Source organism: Equus przewalskii, chromosome 3, assembly GCF_037783145.1.
Source record: "Equus przewalskii isolate Varuska chromosome 3, EquPr2, whole genome shotgun sequence".
Taxonomy (NCBI): Eukaryota; Metazoa; Chordata; class Mammalia; order Perissodactyla; family Equidae; genus Equus; species Equus przewalskii.
The window spans coordinates 66,142,085-66,161,480 of record NC_091833.1 but is presented as its reverse complement, the minus strand read 5'-3'; positions in this window follow the sequence as shown (position 1 = coordinate 66,161,480).

The window sequence follows — 19,396 nt, the reverse complement described above, 5'->3', positions numbered from 1 at the left end:
TTCTCGAACCTTACAGTATACAGTTCAATAGTTCATAGTGTAGTCACAGAACTGTGCAATGTCCACAGCAGTCAATTGAAGATCATTTTCATCATCTATAAATAAACCTTTACCCTTTAGAGAGAACTCCCTTATCTCTGCCTCCTCCAAGCTTCATTCAACCATTCATCTAGTTGCTCTCTTGAGATTTGCAGACTCTGAACATTTCCCAGTCAATTGAATCATGCAATATGTGGTCTTTTTTGACTGGCTGCTTCATTTAGCATAATGTTTTAAAGGTTCATCCATGTTGTAACACGTCAGGGCTTCATTCCTTTTTATTGGCAAATAATATTCCATACTATGGCTATCCCATATTTTGTTTACTCATTTGTAAGTTGATCAACATTTTTTATTCACATTTTCTGGCTATTATGAATAACTGTAGACTCATTTTCAATACTCTGATAATCAGAGAGCTGCAAGTAGCTGGTGCATAGTTGTCTGTGTCATGACTGAAATCTGAAATAGTCGTACAAGCTCCTTGAAACTTCTTGAGAAAAAACTTACCACCAACAAATTTTTCCCCAAAATGATAATGCAAAATCAATAAGGATCTTGATCAAATATTCTTGGTACCTTCCCATAGATAAGCACAGCCTTTAAAGACTGAGTGATCTTGGCAAAAGCCTTCGACTCCTCATCTGTAAAAGGAGGATTGCAACGTGCTCTGTTTATTGGGGTTGTGAGAATTAAATAAGAAAACACATCGGGAGTGTTTGGTGCAGTCTTGGTAGATAGTAAATGTTCAAGAAAGGACAGCTTTAAAACTCTTAAGAACTGAGAAAAGACTCCAGCAGAGCACATACAGTGAAAATGTTTGTGGATACAGGTGTTTCTTAAAAGCAAGTGACAAAAATGAGCCCGTATAAGGGTCCAGGCAGACTTTATAGACAGTTGGATTTTATCATAATGATAAAGGCACCAGAATTAGTCAGGGTCCCAACGGGAAGTAAATAGCACATTCATATTAGGGAAACCCAAGAACAACTTAATAAACGTACTGGGTAGAAAGGTATATAGGCAGGGTTTAGGGAAACCATCAGGATGAGTGCAGTAACAAGAGCAGGAGAGGGTTGTAACAGCTGTCACCACCCTAGGATCAAAGGAATGAGAAAGAGGAAGTTATTCAAGGACGATGCTCTCTACTCCACCAGGGACAGGCACCTCTGCTGACCACTGACCACTGCCAGGACTCAGGGCAGGATGGAGGTGGAGTTAGAGGGTTCCATCTGCCAGGCTGCTCCAAATCAATGCTGAGCCCCTTCTGCAGCTGAATATACCATCTGGGGCTGTGGAGGGCCCTTAGAGCCACTCCCACCTTCGGGAGTTGGTGGGGCCTTGGTTTCCTGCTTCAAACCAACCCCTTTGGTGTTCCAGCTTTCAGAGATTCTTCTATAGTTTCTGGTCCTCACACAGCATCCTCTCTGGTTTTCCTGCATAGTCATGAGACCAGAGTCCAGAGGGGGAGGCTGCAGCAGCATCTTCACCTGAAGGCCCTCCGATCTCCCTAGTGACTAGCTCTCTCCTATCTGGTCTTTTGCTCTTTCTGGAACTTCTATTATTCACATATTAGGTCCCCTGTATCTGACTTCTAGATTCTTGGCTTTCCCTCATGATTTCTGTTTCTCTGTGTTTTGCTTCACGTTTGATGTTTTTCCCCTGTGGATCTTCTTGAAGCACAACATGGGCCTCAACGGTGTCCATTCTCTTGCTCATCTTGCAGTTTTAAAGTAGGAAATTTCAGAATGTCTGCTTCTGCTCCAAATTCACGTCCTTTACGATTCTTGTCAAATGTTTCTCCATATCTCCCTCTGTTTCTTCCTTTTGTGCTCTCTCATTTGAAGGCATCTGAATCGTGTGTTCACTGTGATCTTCCTCCTTCAGGTTACAGGGAAACGCTGCAGTTATTTAAATATTTTTGCCATTACTTAAAATTGCTTTCAACAGGAATTCACTAATCATACCAGAAAATGAATATCAAAACTTTTAATCACACATCATTTGGGGCCCAAAGTTGTGTTATTTGGATATATTATCTGCACCTCATTCCTCAGACTTGGACGTTTCCAAAGAGCAGATCCATCTTCCACTAGAGGATGCCACGATCACTTCAACAGAAGGATCTGAAACCTTTTTTGAGCAATGTTGATCTCGCTGTTGGGAAAGTTAGGGCAACCTGAGGTGGCTCCCACGAGGACAGTACTCAACGGGATGTTCAAATTCTGACCCTGAATAGTCAGTCATACCCAAACAGCATCCTGTAAATGCAATGCTTTAACGTTGTCACAACTGTACTTATCTCTACCAGTTAGGGGAAGTCCAATACATCTGTAACTGCTTTTTCTCCATTAGTATTTTAATAACATTTCCACAAATAAAGACCTGTAAAAAACATTGAAACTCCCCCCTAAAATATTAGATTTTTATATAATCACAAAAACATAAATCTATTGCTTACATTAAAAGAAATCTAATCCCTCCTGTCTATACACTGTGGGCAGCAAATGTTCAACAAGACTGTTTGACAATCACACAAACACACACACAGATATAGGATTCTCTTAATTAACTCTTTATAAATCCACCAGTTTGTAGTTGCCACCTTCTCTCTTGCCTTTTGGCTTTCTAGAAATAGGAAAATGATATCAAATGCCAGTTACAGTAAGTGGGAAGCTGGCTGGGGGAAAAAAGGTAGTCTAATCCAACCTCTCCCCTCTTAGCTGAATTCCCCCTACAGAATTTCATATGACTCAAAAAAATTTTCTTTAGATTCTAATAGTTTGTCATGATTTCTGACTAAAAATGAGTGCTTGTTACCAAGTAAGTGCACCAAACAAGCTAGCACACTGGGAAATAGTGAAGTGATGTTATTTTTTCAGTGGAAGAGAGTAGTGTAGTCATATGAGTCAATTTGCTTGTCCCGTCCCAGCCCTTGCAGAGGGATTCTGCTGCCTAGCCTCTCCCATCACCATTCAGAAAAAGTGATGCACATAGGGATGACATGAACCAGCCAATCCGCTGATGACCAGCTTCCTATCAGAACCTCTCTTGAGGTTGAAAAAGGATGAAAAAAGAATGCACTTGGTCAAATAGGGGTGAGGCCAGATCTATAAGGTACAGTAGTCCAGGGGCTGGTAATTACTGGGGCCTCTGTGTTTGCTGATAGACTTTCCCTGAAAGCTGGAGAAGGAATGAAGCAGACTGGCAGAAAGAAGCATAGCTGAAAATCTGTGGGACTATGGAAACGGAGTGGCTGTTGATTATTCTCCAGTTCTTGAGAGGCCCATTATATTTATAAACCACCTTTTTAGTGAATCTGATATTCCTTCCAACCAAACCAGTCTTGCCTAAGACAAGAAAAAATTATGAAAATAATAATGCTGCTTATGATGCTTAAGATCATATTATGAATAAAAATTTTCTATTCCTTTTTTCATTGTCTTCTTTTTTTTTCTTTTTTGTTGAGGAAAATTCACCCTGAGCTAACATCTGTGTCAATCTTCCTCTATTTTGTATGTGTGATGCCACCACAACATGACTGTGGACTGGTGTGGGTCTGTGCCCAGGATCCAAACCTGCAAACCTGGGCTGCTGAAGTGGAGCATGCCAAACTTAAGCAGTACGCCTTGGGGCTGGCCCCATGATTGCTTTCTTTATGTCAAATAAACATTTTTTAACATATTTAAATTCCAGTTGATTTAAAAATCTGTGTATCTTTTGAGTTTTTTTCTTTGGTTCAGCTAGGGATTACATGTCCGTTAAATTATCATAGCCTACTTCGGACTAATACTAACTTAATTCTGGTAAAATATAGAAACTTTACTCCAATATAGTTCTATTCCTTCCTCTATTCTCTCCTCCAATTGTACTGTTATTGTCATATGTACAGTCATGCGCTGCATAACGATGTTTCGTCAACAAGGGGCTGCATATATGACGGTGGTCCCATATGGTTAGTATCATAGAGCCTAGGTGTGTAGTAGGTTATACCATCTAGGTTTGTGTCAGTACACTCTGATGTTTTCACAATGACAAAAATCACCTAATGATGCAGAATGTATATCAGTCATTAAGTAGTGCATCACTGTATTAAATCTATGTTAGAAAACCAACATTGCAGTGTTAGAGTTATTGTTTTGTAGAACTTATGTCTATTGAGGAAGAGAAGAAATGAGAAAAATATATTTATAGACTTTAAATTAACCCCCATGTTCACTATTTTCTGTGCTATTAATTTCTTTCTGTGGATTTATTACCAGCTGGTGTCATTTTCTCTCAACTTGAAGAGTTTCCTTTAGTATTTACTGTAAGGCAGTTCTACTAGCAATGAATTCTCTTGATCTTTGTTTACCTGGGAATATCTTTATTTTGCTTTCACTTTTGAAGAATAAATTTGCTGGATGTAGAATTCTTTTTTCCCCCAGATTTATTGAGATAAAATCAACATAAAATGCTGTATTGGTTTTAGGTATACATGATGATTTCATATATGTAGATATTGCAAAATGATTACCACAATAAGTAGAATTCTTGATTGATAGTTTTTTGTTATTTTTTTTTACTTTCAGTACATTGAATATGTCATTCTCCTGCTTTCTGGCTTCCATGTGTCAGATGAGAAGATACCTATTAATTGTATTGATGCTCCACTTGTTTTTCTCTTGATACTTGCAAGATTTTCTCTGTCTTTCTACAGTTTGACTATGCAGCATCTAGGCGTGGCTATCTTTGAATTTATCCTACTCAACATTCGTTGGGTTTCTAGGATATGTAGATGTCATGGACTGAATTTTTTTTTAAAGGTTGTCACCTGAGCTAACATCTGTTGCCAGTCTTCTTTTTCTTCTTCTTCTCCCCAAAGCACCCGGGTACATAGTTGTATATTCTAGTTGTAGGTCCTTCTGGCTCTGCTGTTTGGGATGCTGCCTCATCATGACTTTATGAGTGGTGCTAGGTCCATGCCCAGGATCCCAACCAGTGAAATGCTAGGCTGTCAAAGTGGAGTGCACAAACTTAACTACTCTGCCACAGCGCCGGCCCCTGGACTGAATATTTGTGTCTCTCCGCAGATTCATATGTTGAAATCTAATCTCCAATGTGATGGTATTTGGAGGTGGGGTCTTTGGGAAGTAATGATGTCATGAAGGTGAAGCCCTCGTGAATGGGATTAGTGCCCTTACAAAAAGACGTCAGAGAGCTATCTCACTCTTTTCCCACCAAGTGAGGATACAGTGAGAAGTCAGATGTCTGGAATCTGGAAGAGAACTCTTTCCAGAACCTGACCATACTGGCACCCTCATCTTGAACTTCTAGCCTACAGAACTGTGAAAAATAAATGTTTGATGTGTAAGCTACTCAGTCTATGATAATTGTTATAGCAGCCTGAAGTGACTAAAACAGATTAATGGTTTTTCATAAATTTTGGAAATTTTTGGCCATGATTTTTTCAATTTCCTTTTCTGCTTCTTTTTCTATCTTCGCTCTTTCTGAGACTCTCATTACATGTAGATTGTTATCATTGATAATTTCTCATAGGTCTCTGAGGCTCTGTTCAGCTTTATTCAACCTTTGTTCTCTCTTTTCTTCAGATTAGAAGTTTCTTCTATCTCCAAGTTCACAGAATCTCTTTTCTGCCATCTTGAATCTGTTGTCAAGTACTTTTGGTGTAAGTTTCATTTTAGTTATTGGACTTTCACCTCCAGAATTTCTGTTCTGTTTTTTATTTTTAATTTCTATCTCCTTATTGAAAATCTATTTTTGATTCATTGTTGTCATAATTTCCTTTACATTTTTACAGATGATTTTCATTTTTTCCTGGAATGTATTAATAATAGCTGCTTTGAAGTCTTTGTCAGCTAAATCCAACATTTGAGGATGCTCAGTGACAGTGTCCATTGACTAATTTTTATTTTTCCTGAGTATGGGTCACTGTTTCATTTGTGTGTCTGGTGATATTTTGTTGAAAACTTGCTATCTTAGCTTGTATATTTTATCAACCCTGGATTCTGATTTTTTCCCCCAACTGTTTTTCCCTGTGGAATCTAGCTGCAGATGAATATTCTTTCCTTTTATTTTTTTAATTTCATTTTTGAGCCTGGCTTCCTTGAGTTTTCCTCTGTGCAGCTTAGTAGTCTGCCCGTAAGGTTACACAAATATTTAACTATATTCTTGATAGAGTGGGTCTTGTCCAAACACAAGGATTCTGTCTCTGTAAATCTCTGTACTGGAATTCAAGGTTGAGGAGAAATAGTGTTAGTGGGGGCCAAAGTAGGAAATGGATCAACAAAAGCACACTTTTAAAAAAGTTATTGAAGTATAATGTACCTTCAAGAAAGAGCACTTATTCCAAGCTCTCAGCTCAATGAATTTTCATAAGCAAGCATGCCTGTGAACCAGAACTCAGATGAAGTCATAGAACATCACCAGGACCCCAGGAGCTCTCCTTGAGCTCCTTCAAGTCACTTGCATGCCATTAAAGTGACCAGTCTTCTGACTTCTAACACTGGACATTAATTTTGTTCATTTTTGAATTTTGTGTCAATAGTAGCTTACAGTAGGACCTCTTTGCTGTCTGGCTTCTTTACTCAATATTATGTTCATGAGAGTCATCTATATTATTTCATTTTGTTGTAGCTAGTTCATTCTTCTTGCTGTATGGAGTTTCATTGCTTGAATCTGATGGTCTGCAAAGTACGCAATCTCCTAAGCACTCCTAGGTTTTACAACAGCAGGATGTAAAAATTTTGCTCTTTGGAACCAAATGATGTGCAGATTTTGGCAATTGGCAGAGAATCAAAAAAACTGGATCAGACTGTCATCTGAACATTATGTAAACTTATCAGACTATATTGTATGCTCATTACAGAGTCTACCAGTTGTCTGCAGTATTTATTAAAATAATCACTATATAATTTTATTTCATTCATTCTTATGCTTGCTCTCTGAATTTCTGGTCATCTTGATTTGACATTTTTGGAGGGATTTCTATATATTTTCATTTTATTGCAAAAACAACTCAATAAAAGTATACCAAAAACATTTGTTGCCTAGTTTAATCACAATTATCTTTTAGAAACATTTCCTCTGGTTAAAGGAGGTATGGTTATGGTTGGTTAAGATTGAAGGAAGCCACAGAAAGAATGGATGCTTTCTCCTTATAGAAAGAATCTCACAGCTCTAATTGGGGATTCAGAGAAGAACAGGGCACTCTGAATTTGACAAAATATGAAGATGAGTGAGGAAAACTGCTCCCTCAGGGAATTGCTCTAATTTCCTTTTGGATAGTTTAGTTTCTTCAACGTCCTTAAAAAGCTGACTACTGTGGCTGGCTCCGTGGCCGAGTGGTTAAGTTCACGCACTCTGCTGTGGTGGTCCAGGGTTCAGATCCTGGGCGCGGACATGGCACCGCTCATCAGGCCACGTTGAGGTGGTGTCCCACATCCCACAACTAGAAGGACCTGCAACTAAGATATACAACTATGTATGGGGGGTTTGGGAAGACAAAGCAGAAAAAAAAAAGAAGATTGGCAACAGTTGTTAGCTCAGGTGCCAATCTTTAAAAAAAAAAAAGCTGACTACTGTAGGTGAGCGTTTTATAGGGACAGGAAGTAGTGGGGATAATAATTTGTCTCTCCTCTCAGCACCACTTTTCGCTCTCCATTTCCATCCTGGAAATACTACACACCAGGAGGAGAGGAGGGAGAGTACTGGGGTGGGTGACAGAGGGAGAGAAGGGGAGAAGGAATCTAAATATTGGTGAAGAATGATGATTTTGGCAAAACTTGGAATCTAGTATAGTTTTTGAAGCATAGTTTTGAAGTATAGCTTATTTTTATTTTTTATCACTGTAGGCTGAAATCAAAATATGTACAGATTTTAAAACCAGTTGATGGCCACGTTTATTTTAATATTGGGTGAAAAGTCAGAGGAACTCTCCAGTGGAATAAATGGAAACACATAGAAACTAGTCCTTGGGTGAATGGCTGGTTCATTTGCAGATGCACAGGGCATCTGCTCACTACCAGGGAAAGCCTTGAGTTGAGACTACAGGAAATTGAATTATCAACTGTTTTGGAACCCCATCAGTGGATTATAAAATGACTGTTTTATGCCTTGAGCCAAGCTTCTCTGTGTTTCGGCAGCTCCACCACTCCGTTGCATGATGATGAGTGGATTTATTTCACACTCAGACAGGTTTCTACATATGTGTGATCACATGTACATTTTGCACATTGACTTAATTCACTAGGCAAGTTTATACAAATCATAACAGAACGTTTTATATACTGGCAGAAGAGAGAGAAACATAAATTACTGCTCGAGAAATTATATTTTAGAAAATCGCCTTTTACCTGGAGAAAAAAGCAAATTAATGATTTATGTAACCCTTACAGGAAAAATGCAAAGGAGAAAATAAAGCATTCTTAAACCTGAAATACTCGTGCAGATTGCAAGCCTAGAGTAGATCATGGCTATTGAAGAGGGATAGAAATGGATTTTCAAAACGTGGAGAGGCAAATTCTAAAACGTTATTGTAAATATTAATGCCAAGCCAAGTATTCAAAACACTTTCTTTTCTCATGCAGCAGCTTCTTCCTAAAGAGGTGTTGTATAAGCTCCCCAAGGGCATCCTGGAAAAACTCCCCCAGTGACCAGAAGCAACATAGATACTTCTCTTTGATGGCTACCTAAGTAATTTAGGAATTGATATGATTCAATAATTCATAATTTATTAAATAAAATAATTTGCAGTTATTTACAAGTCTCAAAACTTTGTTATCGGAGACAAAATACTTTGCGTAATGAAAGAAAAACTGGCTCAGAGGACACTTGCAAAATGAATTGTTAAGCCAAGTTAGGGAAAGTTTGCAATTTTAGAAGATCTGAGGGGAAGGGCAGGGCTGGACATGGCTGGGAAGTTGCTGTGCTGACCTTCACAGCCCTCACTGGATGTGGCCCCAGGATCCACACAGGAATGAGGAGAAATTTGTCCTAATACCCAGAAATCACAACATCTTAATCAAAACAGCCCCTTTACCTTTTACTTACAACACTACCTTCTGAAGGAGACCCCGGGGATGGACTGGGTTCCCCACACACTCTGTTTCCCTGGTTCCCTCCCGCTGTCTTCCCCAGGTGTCAAGCACCATCTCCTCCTTCCTCCTTTAACCCCAGTGCCACCCTCTCCATCAGCCTGTGAATATGGACGCCTAGATGGGGTGGAAGAAGCCTCCCGCCCCCACACCCCATCTACACTGGAACTCCACTTAGACTCCCAACTAAACTTAAGTGAAATATTCAGCACAGTACCTGGCACAGAATAGGTGCTCAGTAAATGAATGGTGGCACATAAGAGGAGGACCAACACTTGGATTCCATGCAACATCCTCACCTACAATGGCCTTCAGTGACAGTGAAAGATCTACACAACAATCTAGTTGGTAGTTGATGTCTGTGACATTGCACGTGTGAATGTGGCAGTTAATGACCCTGGGGTGCCTTTACAGGTGTGGATGGGCCATGTGTGGATTTCCTCCTGTCTCTTGTCAGGGTGCCTGGGCTTCCAGCCCAGGGCCCCTCTGACTTCGTTCCCTAGAGTAGAACTGCGCGGATGGGCTGAACAAACAGCCACTCCCTCTGCAGCCCTCCTAGGTGTACTTTCTCTGCTGTGCTTTTCTTTCCTTTTCAATTTTTCTTACTTCTTGTCATATCTCCTTTGTTTCTTACTTTCCTGGGAAAAGCCTGGTCTTTCACAGATGCCCACCCAGCTAGAACATGGCTTTCCACAAGAACTGGGCATAGTCTTTGGAGTTTTGGTTATTTTCAGCTGATTTTGTCTTTTGACGCTAAAGAGCTGCTTCCTCCAGATTAAAGTGACTTTCAGGGTGGACATTGGAAGTGGAGGTGTGTTATGGGTCTGATTGTGTTACTCTCAAATTCATATGTTGAAGTCCTGACCCCTAGTGCCTCCAAAAGTGGCTGTTTTTGGAGATAGAGTTCTTACCAAGTTAAAATGAGGTCATTCAGGCGGCCCTTAATCCAATGTGACTGGGGTCCTTATAAAAAGGGAAAATTTGGAGACAGACTTGCAGATGGGGAGAACACCATGTGAAGATGAAGAGAACCACCTGAAAGCCAAGGAGAGAAGCCCGGAACAGATCTTTTCTTCCAAGCCCTCAGAAGGAACCAACACTGCCAACACCTTGATTTCAGACCTCTAGTTTCCCGAACTATGAGACAATACATTTCCGTAGTTTAGGCCCCCAGTCTGTGGTATTTTGTTATGGTAGCTCTAGAGCATTAAAATAGAGTGATTGACAGATTCAGAGCTATTTAGGAAACCTCATGGTTCGAGAAAAGAATGATGGTAAGAAAGAGGGATGTCTATGTGTATATGTATATGCATATGCACATATGTGTATATATATGGATATATGCATGTTTGTATAGTCTCATTTTAGTTTTGTATGAGGTACAGGGAATCCTTTTAAATAGAGGAATGGGCACACCTCTCAGCAGGCATATTTGGATGGGAGCTAAGCTGCCAGTCTCTATTCTCCAGGATGGCTGGCTTCCACAGCAACATCCTAAGCAGCTGCTTTAGAATTTCGCCTTGGGGAGGTGCCCTGAGGAATGAATGACTTACTTAGAAACAATTTTATCAATTTTGGTGTAGAACATCTTCTTTGCTAAATATTACTGAGTCTGATGCTTCTGATCTCTCTGCCATAAAACTTCATTTGAATTTTCAGATTCAATAAAAACTGTAGCAAAGTAGTCTTCACCTCTTAGGGAACATACAGACAGAGCTGTTCACTGTGGTGTGCCTCTGGGTAGTGGTGTGGCATTTGAACAACTAGATGCAACCCTGGAATGTCTGGATTATTTCATAGCAAACATGTGTTCTTTTATGTTTTTAGTGCAAGTAAAAGAAAAATCATGTGCTTCTTTGCTTTCCCCAAATATCCCTTTTGTATCCTGATGATAACCGAAGTGGCTTCCTACTTTTGATATTCTTGTATTAGAAATTTTGAACATGATCTCTTTCATCGGCCACACACTTTTTAAATTATTTTCTTGGCATCCCCTCAACTTAGCCTCTTGTTTGTGCACAACTTTCCCTACTTCCTGGATTTTCTGTTCTCTTTATTTTTAAAAAGATTTTAAATTCAGTGATCCAACTACAGACTCATACTAGGGATATTTACCCATAAGGAGTAGAAAATTTGAAGTAATAAAATGATGATTCAGAATTCACAAATAATCCTGGAGGCAAAGGCATCTAAAGAAAGCAGAAGGCTGCACAGGAAGGTCTTTGACTCAGCTTTGAGAAATAATCTACAAAGGATAGATGGGGAGGTGCCCTATCTAAAAGGAACAAAACTGTTTGGCAGGAACCTGTGAAAAGAGGATCAGAGGACGGAGAAGTGTAAGACCTTTCCTTGAGGAAGACGCTTTTATGCAATACAAGAAGGAAAGCCAACAGAATCACTCAATCTATGGTCTGCCAAGAGGGTCTTCTGGCTGAAAAGAATAGAACAACATATAAAAGGAAGTAGACACAGGGTAGGTGAAAGTATAGTCATAAAATTTAACAAGCAGTTATATGGTAAATGGGAGCTTCAGCTCTAGACAAGTCACCTCCTAGAGTGTTTCTCAAGTTCCTGCCAGGCACTTTGAGGATTCATGGTTGTAGAAAGGGGCTCCAGACACTGGGAATAGACTCATGTGAGTTCTCTTCATAGAAAGGGGAAAAACAGAGACTTTCTGGACTGGTAAACTTAAAGTCAGTCCCTAGTATTTTCTGGAATAGTGTATGAAACAGAAGGATTCCGAATATTTACAAGAGGAAATAATGAACACTGAGTGCCAGCTCAGGCTCCTGATGAACCATAACCAATTAGCCTCATTTTCTTTTTTGTTTTTGTTAGTGAATTTAGGAATAATTTATGCATGTTTTCATCTCATTAAAATACTTGGTGAAGTTTCTCATAGAAACATTCTTTGGTAAATTGAGAAATGGGGGAATATGAGGCTAGAGAGCAGAAGGTAGATTCTTAACTGATGAATGACTGCCTTCCAAAAGAGTTGATTAAAGACATGGTATTGAGATAAAGAGCTGTGACCTTGGACCACAAGTCTCTGTTCTGGGATGGCTTTTGTTGTCAATCATGCAGATGAAGACTTAGTAGGTTTGCTTATGAGAAGGCAGGGTCCCTGAAAGCAGCCCATGTGTCTTGTAGAAATTCATGTCCCACATGAGGCCTTAGCTAATGACTTGCACATAGTAAGTTATCAGTAATTATTTGTTGAGTGAATGAATGAAGAAACAGATGCATATGAATTCAATTTGCAAGTCACAGAAAACTGAATGGAAATTCCCATTAGATACTCAAGATTAAAATACTGGAACATTTGCCAAAGACCAATATAAGATTTAAAAAGAGTAAATATAAATTTCGGCATTCAGTTTATTGTCTTTTTCCCCCAACTGCATGCGCTATGCCTATGAGAAAGAACTGGAGACTTAACTGACAATGAGTTAAAAATGGGAGAAAACTTGGTGCTATGGAAAAGCTCAGGCCACATTGGTAGAAAGGTGGTGTCCATCTGGTCCATTATTGTCTATGGTGGACAGATCACACCTATAGTATTGTATCCATTTACGTGTGTGACATATTTTCAGAAGGAATGTCCAGATTAGACCAAGTCCAGAGACAGGCAACTGGAGACCATCATTTTGTAGAACTGGTTAAAGGGATGAGAAAACATTTAACTGAGGAGAAGAGAAATTTGGAGGTGAACTTGTTTCCAGAATAGTGTTCCAGATTAGTGCTGGCCAGTGAACCAAATGTCTTCAAATCCACTGGGGAAATTTGTAAAAACTGAGGATTTCCAGGACCCCACTCAAGATGCTGCCAGTTCTAAGAATCTATTACAAGATAAGGGAGAGATATTTGTACAGGTTATCATGCAGAATAATATATAATCCATGGAGCATTAATGCAGAAGAATCAACTAATACCCAGGGAGAATACATGTAGGAAGCAGAGTGACACCAATCAAAAAACCATACCAAACAAACAATGGGGTCTAGTGTTTGACAGAGCTAGTGCTTGGTGGAATATACTTTCATATGCTGTTGAGAGCTCTCTGCCACTGGAAGTACTTAGGCAGAATTTGGATTCCTGTGATGCTATTAAAAAGGATTCCAGATTTCTGGAGGAAGTTAATTTAGAAAAGCTTAAAGATTCTTTGATTCATTCAACAAATATTTATTGAGCACATACTACAGGAGAAAGGATATAGGGCCAAATAAGAACAAGTCGCTGCCTTCTTTTATATTTTTATTTTTTATCTAGTTTGTTTTGTGGTAACATTGGTTTATAACATTATATAAATTTCGGGTGTGCATCATTGTATTTTGATTTCTGTGTGGATTACATCATGTTCACCCCGCAAAGGTTAATTATCATCCATCACCACACACATGTGCCTAGTCCCTCCTCCCTCTCCACTTCCTGTCTGGTAGCCACCAATCCAACCTGTGTCTCTGGGAGATTGTTTGCTGTTGCTTTTATCTTCTATTTATGAGTGAGATCATGTGGTATTTGATTTTCCCCCTCTGAATTATTTCACTTCGCATAATACCCTCAAGGTCCATCCATGTTGTCACAAATGGCTCATTTCATTGTTTCTGGTGGCTGAGTAGTATTCCATTGTGTATATATACCACATCTTCTTTATCCATTCATATCTTGATGGGCACCTACATTGCTTCCAAGTCTTGGCTATTGTGAATAATGTGGGTAAACACCCAGCAGTGGAATGGCTGGATCATATGCTAGTATTATTTTTCATTATTTGAGGAATCTCCATACTGTTTTCCATAGTGGCTGCACCAGTTTACACTCCCATCAGCAGTGTATGAGGGTTCCTTTCTCTCCACATCCTCTTCAACACTTGTTATTTCTTGTCTTGTTAATTATAACCATTCTGATGTGAGTGAGGTGATATCTCACTGTAGTTTTGATTTGCATTTCCCTGATAGTTAATGATGTTGAACATCTTTTCACATGCTTATTGGCCATCAGTATATCTTCTTTGGAGAAATGTCTATTCAGATCTTTTGTGTAGTTTTTAACTGGGTTGTTAGTTTTCTTGTTGTTGAGACATATGCGTTCTTTATATACTTTGGATATTAACCCCTTATCTGATATATGGTTGGCAGGTATCTTCTCCCAATTGTTATGTTGTCTTCTCATTTTGTTGATGGTTTCCTTTGCTGTGCAGAAGCTTTTTAGTTTGATGTAGTCCAATTCGTTTATTTTTTGTATTGTTTCCCTTGCCTGGTCAGACATGGTACTTGAAAATGTGCTGCTAAAATCGATGTTGAAGAGCATACTGCCTATGATTTCTTCTAGAAGCTTCGTGGTTTTAGGTCTTATATTCTAGTCTTTAATCCATTTTGAGTTAGTTTTTGTGTATGGTGTAAGAGAATGGTCTATTTTCATTCTTCTTTTTGGTGAGGAGATTGACCCTGAGCTAACATCTGTTGCCAATCTTTCTCTTTTTTGCTGAGGAAGATTTGCCCTGAGTTAACATCACTGCCCCTATTCCTCTATTTTGTATATGGGATGCCACCACAGAAAGGCTTGATGAGTGGTGTGTAGGTCTATGCCTGGGATCCCAACCTGTGAACCCTGGGCCGCTGAAGCAGAGCATGAGAACTTAACCACTATGCCACTAGGCGGGCCCCTCTACTTTCATTCTCTTGCATGCGGCTCTCCAGTTTTCTCAAATCCATTTATTAAAGAGACTTTCCTTTCTCCATTGTATGTACTGGCTCCCCTGTCAAAAATTAGCTGTCCATAGATGTGTATGTTCATTTCTGGGCTCTTGATTCTGTTCCATTGGTCTGTGTGTCTATTTTTGTGTCAACACCATGCTGTTCTGGTTAGTATAGCTTTGTAGTGTATTTTGAAATCAAGGACTGTGATACCTCCAGCTTTGTTCTTTTTTTCTTAGGATTCATTTGCTTATTTGGGGTCTTTTGTTGTTCCACATAGATGTTAGGATTCTTTGATCCATTTCTGTGAAATGTGTTGTTAGAACTTTGATAGGGATTGCATTGAATCTGTAGATTGCTTTAGGAAGTATGGCATTTTAACTATGTTAATTCTTCCAGTCGAAGAGCATGCAATATCTTTCCGTTTGTTTCTGCCTTCTTCAATTTCTTTCAGCAATGTTTTGTAGTCTTTGGTGTACAGATCTTTCACTTCTTGGTTTAGTTTATTCCTAGGTGTTTTATTCTTTTTCTTGCAATTGTAAATGGAACTGTATTTTTAATTTCTCTTTCTGCTACTTCATTGCTAGTGTATAGAAACGTAACTGATTTTTGTATGTTGATTTTGCAATCTGCAACTTTATGATATTCATTTATTATTTCTGAAAGTTTTTGTGTGGCTTCTTTTGGGTTTTCTCTCTATAAAGTCATGTCATCTGCCAATAGTGGCAGTTTCACTTCTTCCTTTCCAGTTTGGGTCCCTTTTATTTCTTTTCCTTACCAGATTGCTCTGGCTAGAACTTCCAATACTATGTTAAATAAGCATGGTGACAGTGGGCATCCTTGTCTGGTTCCTGTTCTTCGAGGAATGGCTTTCAGTTTTTCTCCACTGAGAATGCTATTAGCTGTGGGTTGGTCAGATATGACATTACTTTGTTGGGGTACTTTCCTTCTACAGCCATTTTATTCAGAACCTATCAAGTGAGTCTCTTTTCACCAAAGGACTATGCACCTTTCTTTTCCGCTCATTTTAGGTTGCCTTGTGAAATGGGTGAATTTGCTCATGCGCCCTTTGAGAGCAAGCTGTTTTTCCCTTATGTCTGATAGCTTCTTTTGAGGTGCTCTCTGTTGTTGTTAGTAGCCAGCAAAGCCAGATATTATGACACTCATCTTGGTAGTGCTCACTCCAAAAGCTGCTTATAGTGGTAACGTTCCCCAGTTCAGATCCCTTGTTTCTCGAGGTAAGGCTGCGTACCTTAAGATTGTGCTTGGCTGGCCGTGAAGCTCCGTCGTCGCATGAAGGTGGCTTTTTTTTCTCTCCAGAAAGGACTTTCTGCCTCTTCCACCTCTGTCCAGACTATCCCTTGTTGCGGGTGTCTTTTTATCCATTTTTCAGTTCTCTCTCATGGGTAACTGTTCCAAGAGTAGTTGCAAATTGTTGTGTCCATGGGAGGAGGTGAGTTCAGAGTTCATAGCCCGCCTCCACTGCCAACTTGACACTGTCTCAGTCCCTACCCTCTGCAAGATGACATTCTATGACTTAATGGTTTCAACAAAGTCCAGACTTAAAGAATGCCAAAGGAAGAGAAGGGAAAACCTAAGGCACGTAATTATACAGGGAAAAATTTAATGTAGAAATGAACGTGTTCCCATTTTCTCAGCAAAGAGTTAAGTTGAAAGAAAAGAAATAGGGAAAACTGAGTGTGACATTAGGGCAAAAAGAAAAAAAAAAGGCATGTATATAAACCTCTGTCAAGTGTTCTAGAGGTACTGATGCTGGCTCAGTAAGATTTTTGAGCTTCCTTGAGCACCAGTCAGAGGAAATTTAAATTCAAACATTCCCTTCCTTTCAACGATTAGCTTAGCACTATTATAAGAATAATGTCATTGTAACCAGTGTATTCAAATTCTATGATAAAGAAATAGTTCAGGGCTCTAAAAAGTTCTTTGGTATTATTTTTAAATATGATGTTAAATTTAAAACTTTTAAAATGCACACATCAGCACTTCTAATTCTGTCAATGATGTGAGCTACATGCACTGAAAACCCTGCTGCTTTTTTAAAAAACAACCCATAAATACTAGCTTACATACAACAGAGATCCTTCTAAATGAAAGGTTGAGCTTGCAAGAAATATAGGCAACATTCAAAAAAATAATTGCTGTAAATTTCCCAATCCCAAGGAAGGAAACAAATCCTTTGATTCAGGAACCTGAGGAGACCTAAGCAGTATACATAAAAATAAGCAACAGCTAGATGCATGGAAATGAAACTGCAAAACACCCCAACAAAGATCCTAAAAGTCAGCAGGGAGCAAAGTCAGGTTACATATGAAAGATCATTAGACATCAGTGGACTTCTCAACAGCAGCAATAAAAGTCAGATGGCAATAAAGTAATAAAAATAATAACCTTATATAAAGCATTATTATGTTCTAAGCATTTTACATTCCCTATCTCATTCCAACTTTACTGCAGCCCTATAAAGTAGGACCAATATTGTCCCCATGTCACTGAAGAGGAAGTTGAGCCCAGTCTCTGAGTCATGTGCCCAGGTCTTAGAGCTGGGATTGGCAAGGCCAGGATTGGATTCTAGGGATTCTGAGCACAGGGCCCATGCTTCTAACTCTATGCCACACAGGAATATTTTTAAATAGCTGAGAGAAAATAACCTTTAACCTAGTATTCTACACCGGGCTAGGAATCGTTGAAGAGACAGTGCAAACTAAAGACATTTTCAGACAAATAAAATGGAAAGTTGTAGCCCTTCACTAAAAAGGACGACTGAGAAACAAAACCGAACCTGGAGCATATAAAATAACAAAAGTACTGATGATGGGTTTTGGGCTCTAAAGGGAAGGTGAAATGCAGGAGGACAGCATGTGAGACACATGGGGAAGTGGCCTGGACCCCACATCTATCTTGTGGAGTCTATCTTGTGTATTGACTAACTCTGGACTCGCACCATGGATGCCTGCTCTAATTTTAAGGATAACCATCCAATGGATAGAGAGAGAAGATCATTTCCAAACTAATAGAGAGAAAAAAGGAAATAGGGAATCCTGATTTAGCAAATATTATTTTGATATTAAGTATTCAAAATCATATCGATCCTCTTCTCTTGGGTTTCTATTGTTGGCTATGAATTTAAACGTGACCTTCATGTTGAGAGGAAGGACACTAACCTTCGCTGAGTTCCTGCTGTACACCAGGTTTCTTGCTTACGTTGTCTGAGTTAATGTCTCCAGTAAACCTGTAAGGGAATAAATATTGCCTCCAATTTACAGATACAGAAACCAAAGTTCAGGGAGTTTATGTAACTTGCACAAGATCATACAGCTTTTATGAGGTAAGATAGAACTTCCAACATGACCATCTGACTCAGAGGCCAGGATATTTTCACTTCCCTGGGCTTTCCAAATGCCCAAAGAGCAAGGAGCTTTGGAAAGGGACTTTCAAACCCGTGTGTGCCCCCAGCCCTGTGCATATCCCAGAAAGAGAGTCTTGCTCCTACGTGTCCTCTGTTGTTCAAATACCTGTACAGGCTGTTGTGAAACAGAAGATATAAAAGCATTTAAAATTTGTGAGGCTTTCTCAACGGTGTTTATCTTCTCAGGCATCAGACAGATGTCATCCTGTGGGGGGACCCAGAATATCTTTTCTACCTAAAGAAAAAAGGAATGCGAGCCGTCCTCTTACTATATGTGTGGGAATCCCTGAACTTGACTTTTCACCCAGGATGCTCAGAGACCCCAGCGCACTGCTCTGTAAGGTGTGTGTCCCATACTCACCTTGGCCCTACCTTCAGGAGTGTGGACTCTGACTCTTCCTTCTTGTGAGAAAACCGAACTCTCTGCTCCTTTCGGTTTTAACTCTATATGCCATGGCTCATCTCAAGATTGTAGTTAGCAATGAAGGATTTAAGGAAATCCTTACCCCTGTTTAACACCTTCTGCTTTGAATCCCAGCCCATCCTATACTCATTCATTCTCTCACTTGCTCACTCATCTAGCACTTGCTGAGGGCCACTGTGTGCCAGGCCTCATTGCCACTGAACCTGCACACAGCCCTGAGGTCTGGGAATGTTTAAGCAGCTCGTCCAAGGTTATGGGATGGGTAGGCAATGGCCTTGCCTTTTGGTCCATTTTTTCTGTTCTCTCATTTTATCATTATATATTTCTATTTAATCTCCTTTCCCTTCCTGATTAATTTTTATGTAAATGGGTGCCTTTTCAATACTTCTTGTATTTTATCAAAGGGGTCGTATAATGGGCCTTTCTGTAATGCTTCTCTTTCTGTAGGCAAACTGTCCTTCTATGTTTCTGGCACTGCTGTGGATTAAGCCAGTCCAGGTGGAGGAAGGAGAGCTCAGGCTGGCTTCTGGCTCCAGCAGGCTCACAGCTGTAGGGATGTCTTCACAGGCAGAGGCTCAAGCCAGATCTAAAAGGATAAGTTGGCTTGGCCGCTAGGCAGCTTGAAGGCCTATGTCTAAGGGAAGCAGGTCTGGTGAAGGGAACTGAGTCAGAACAGAGCCTTCAGCCTTCAGACCGGAAGCTTGCCTAGGAAACA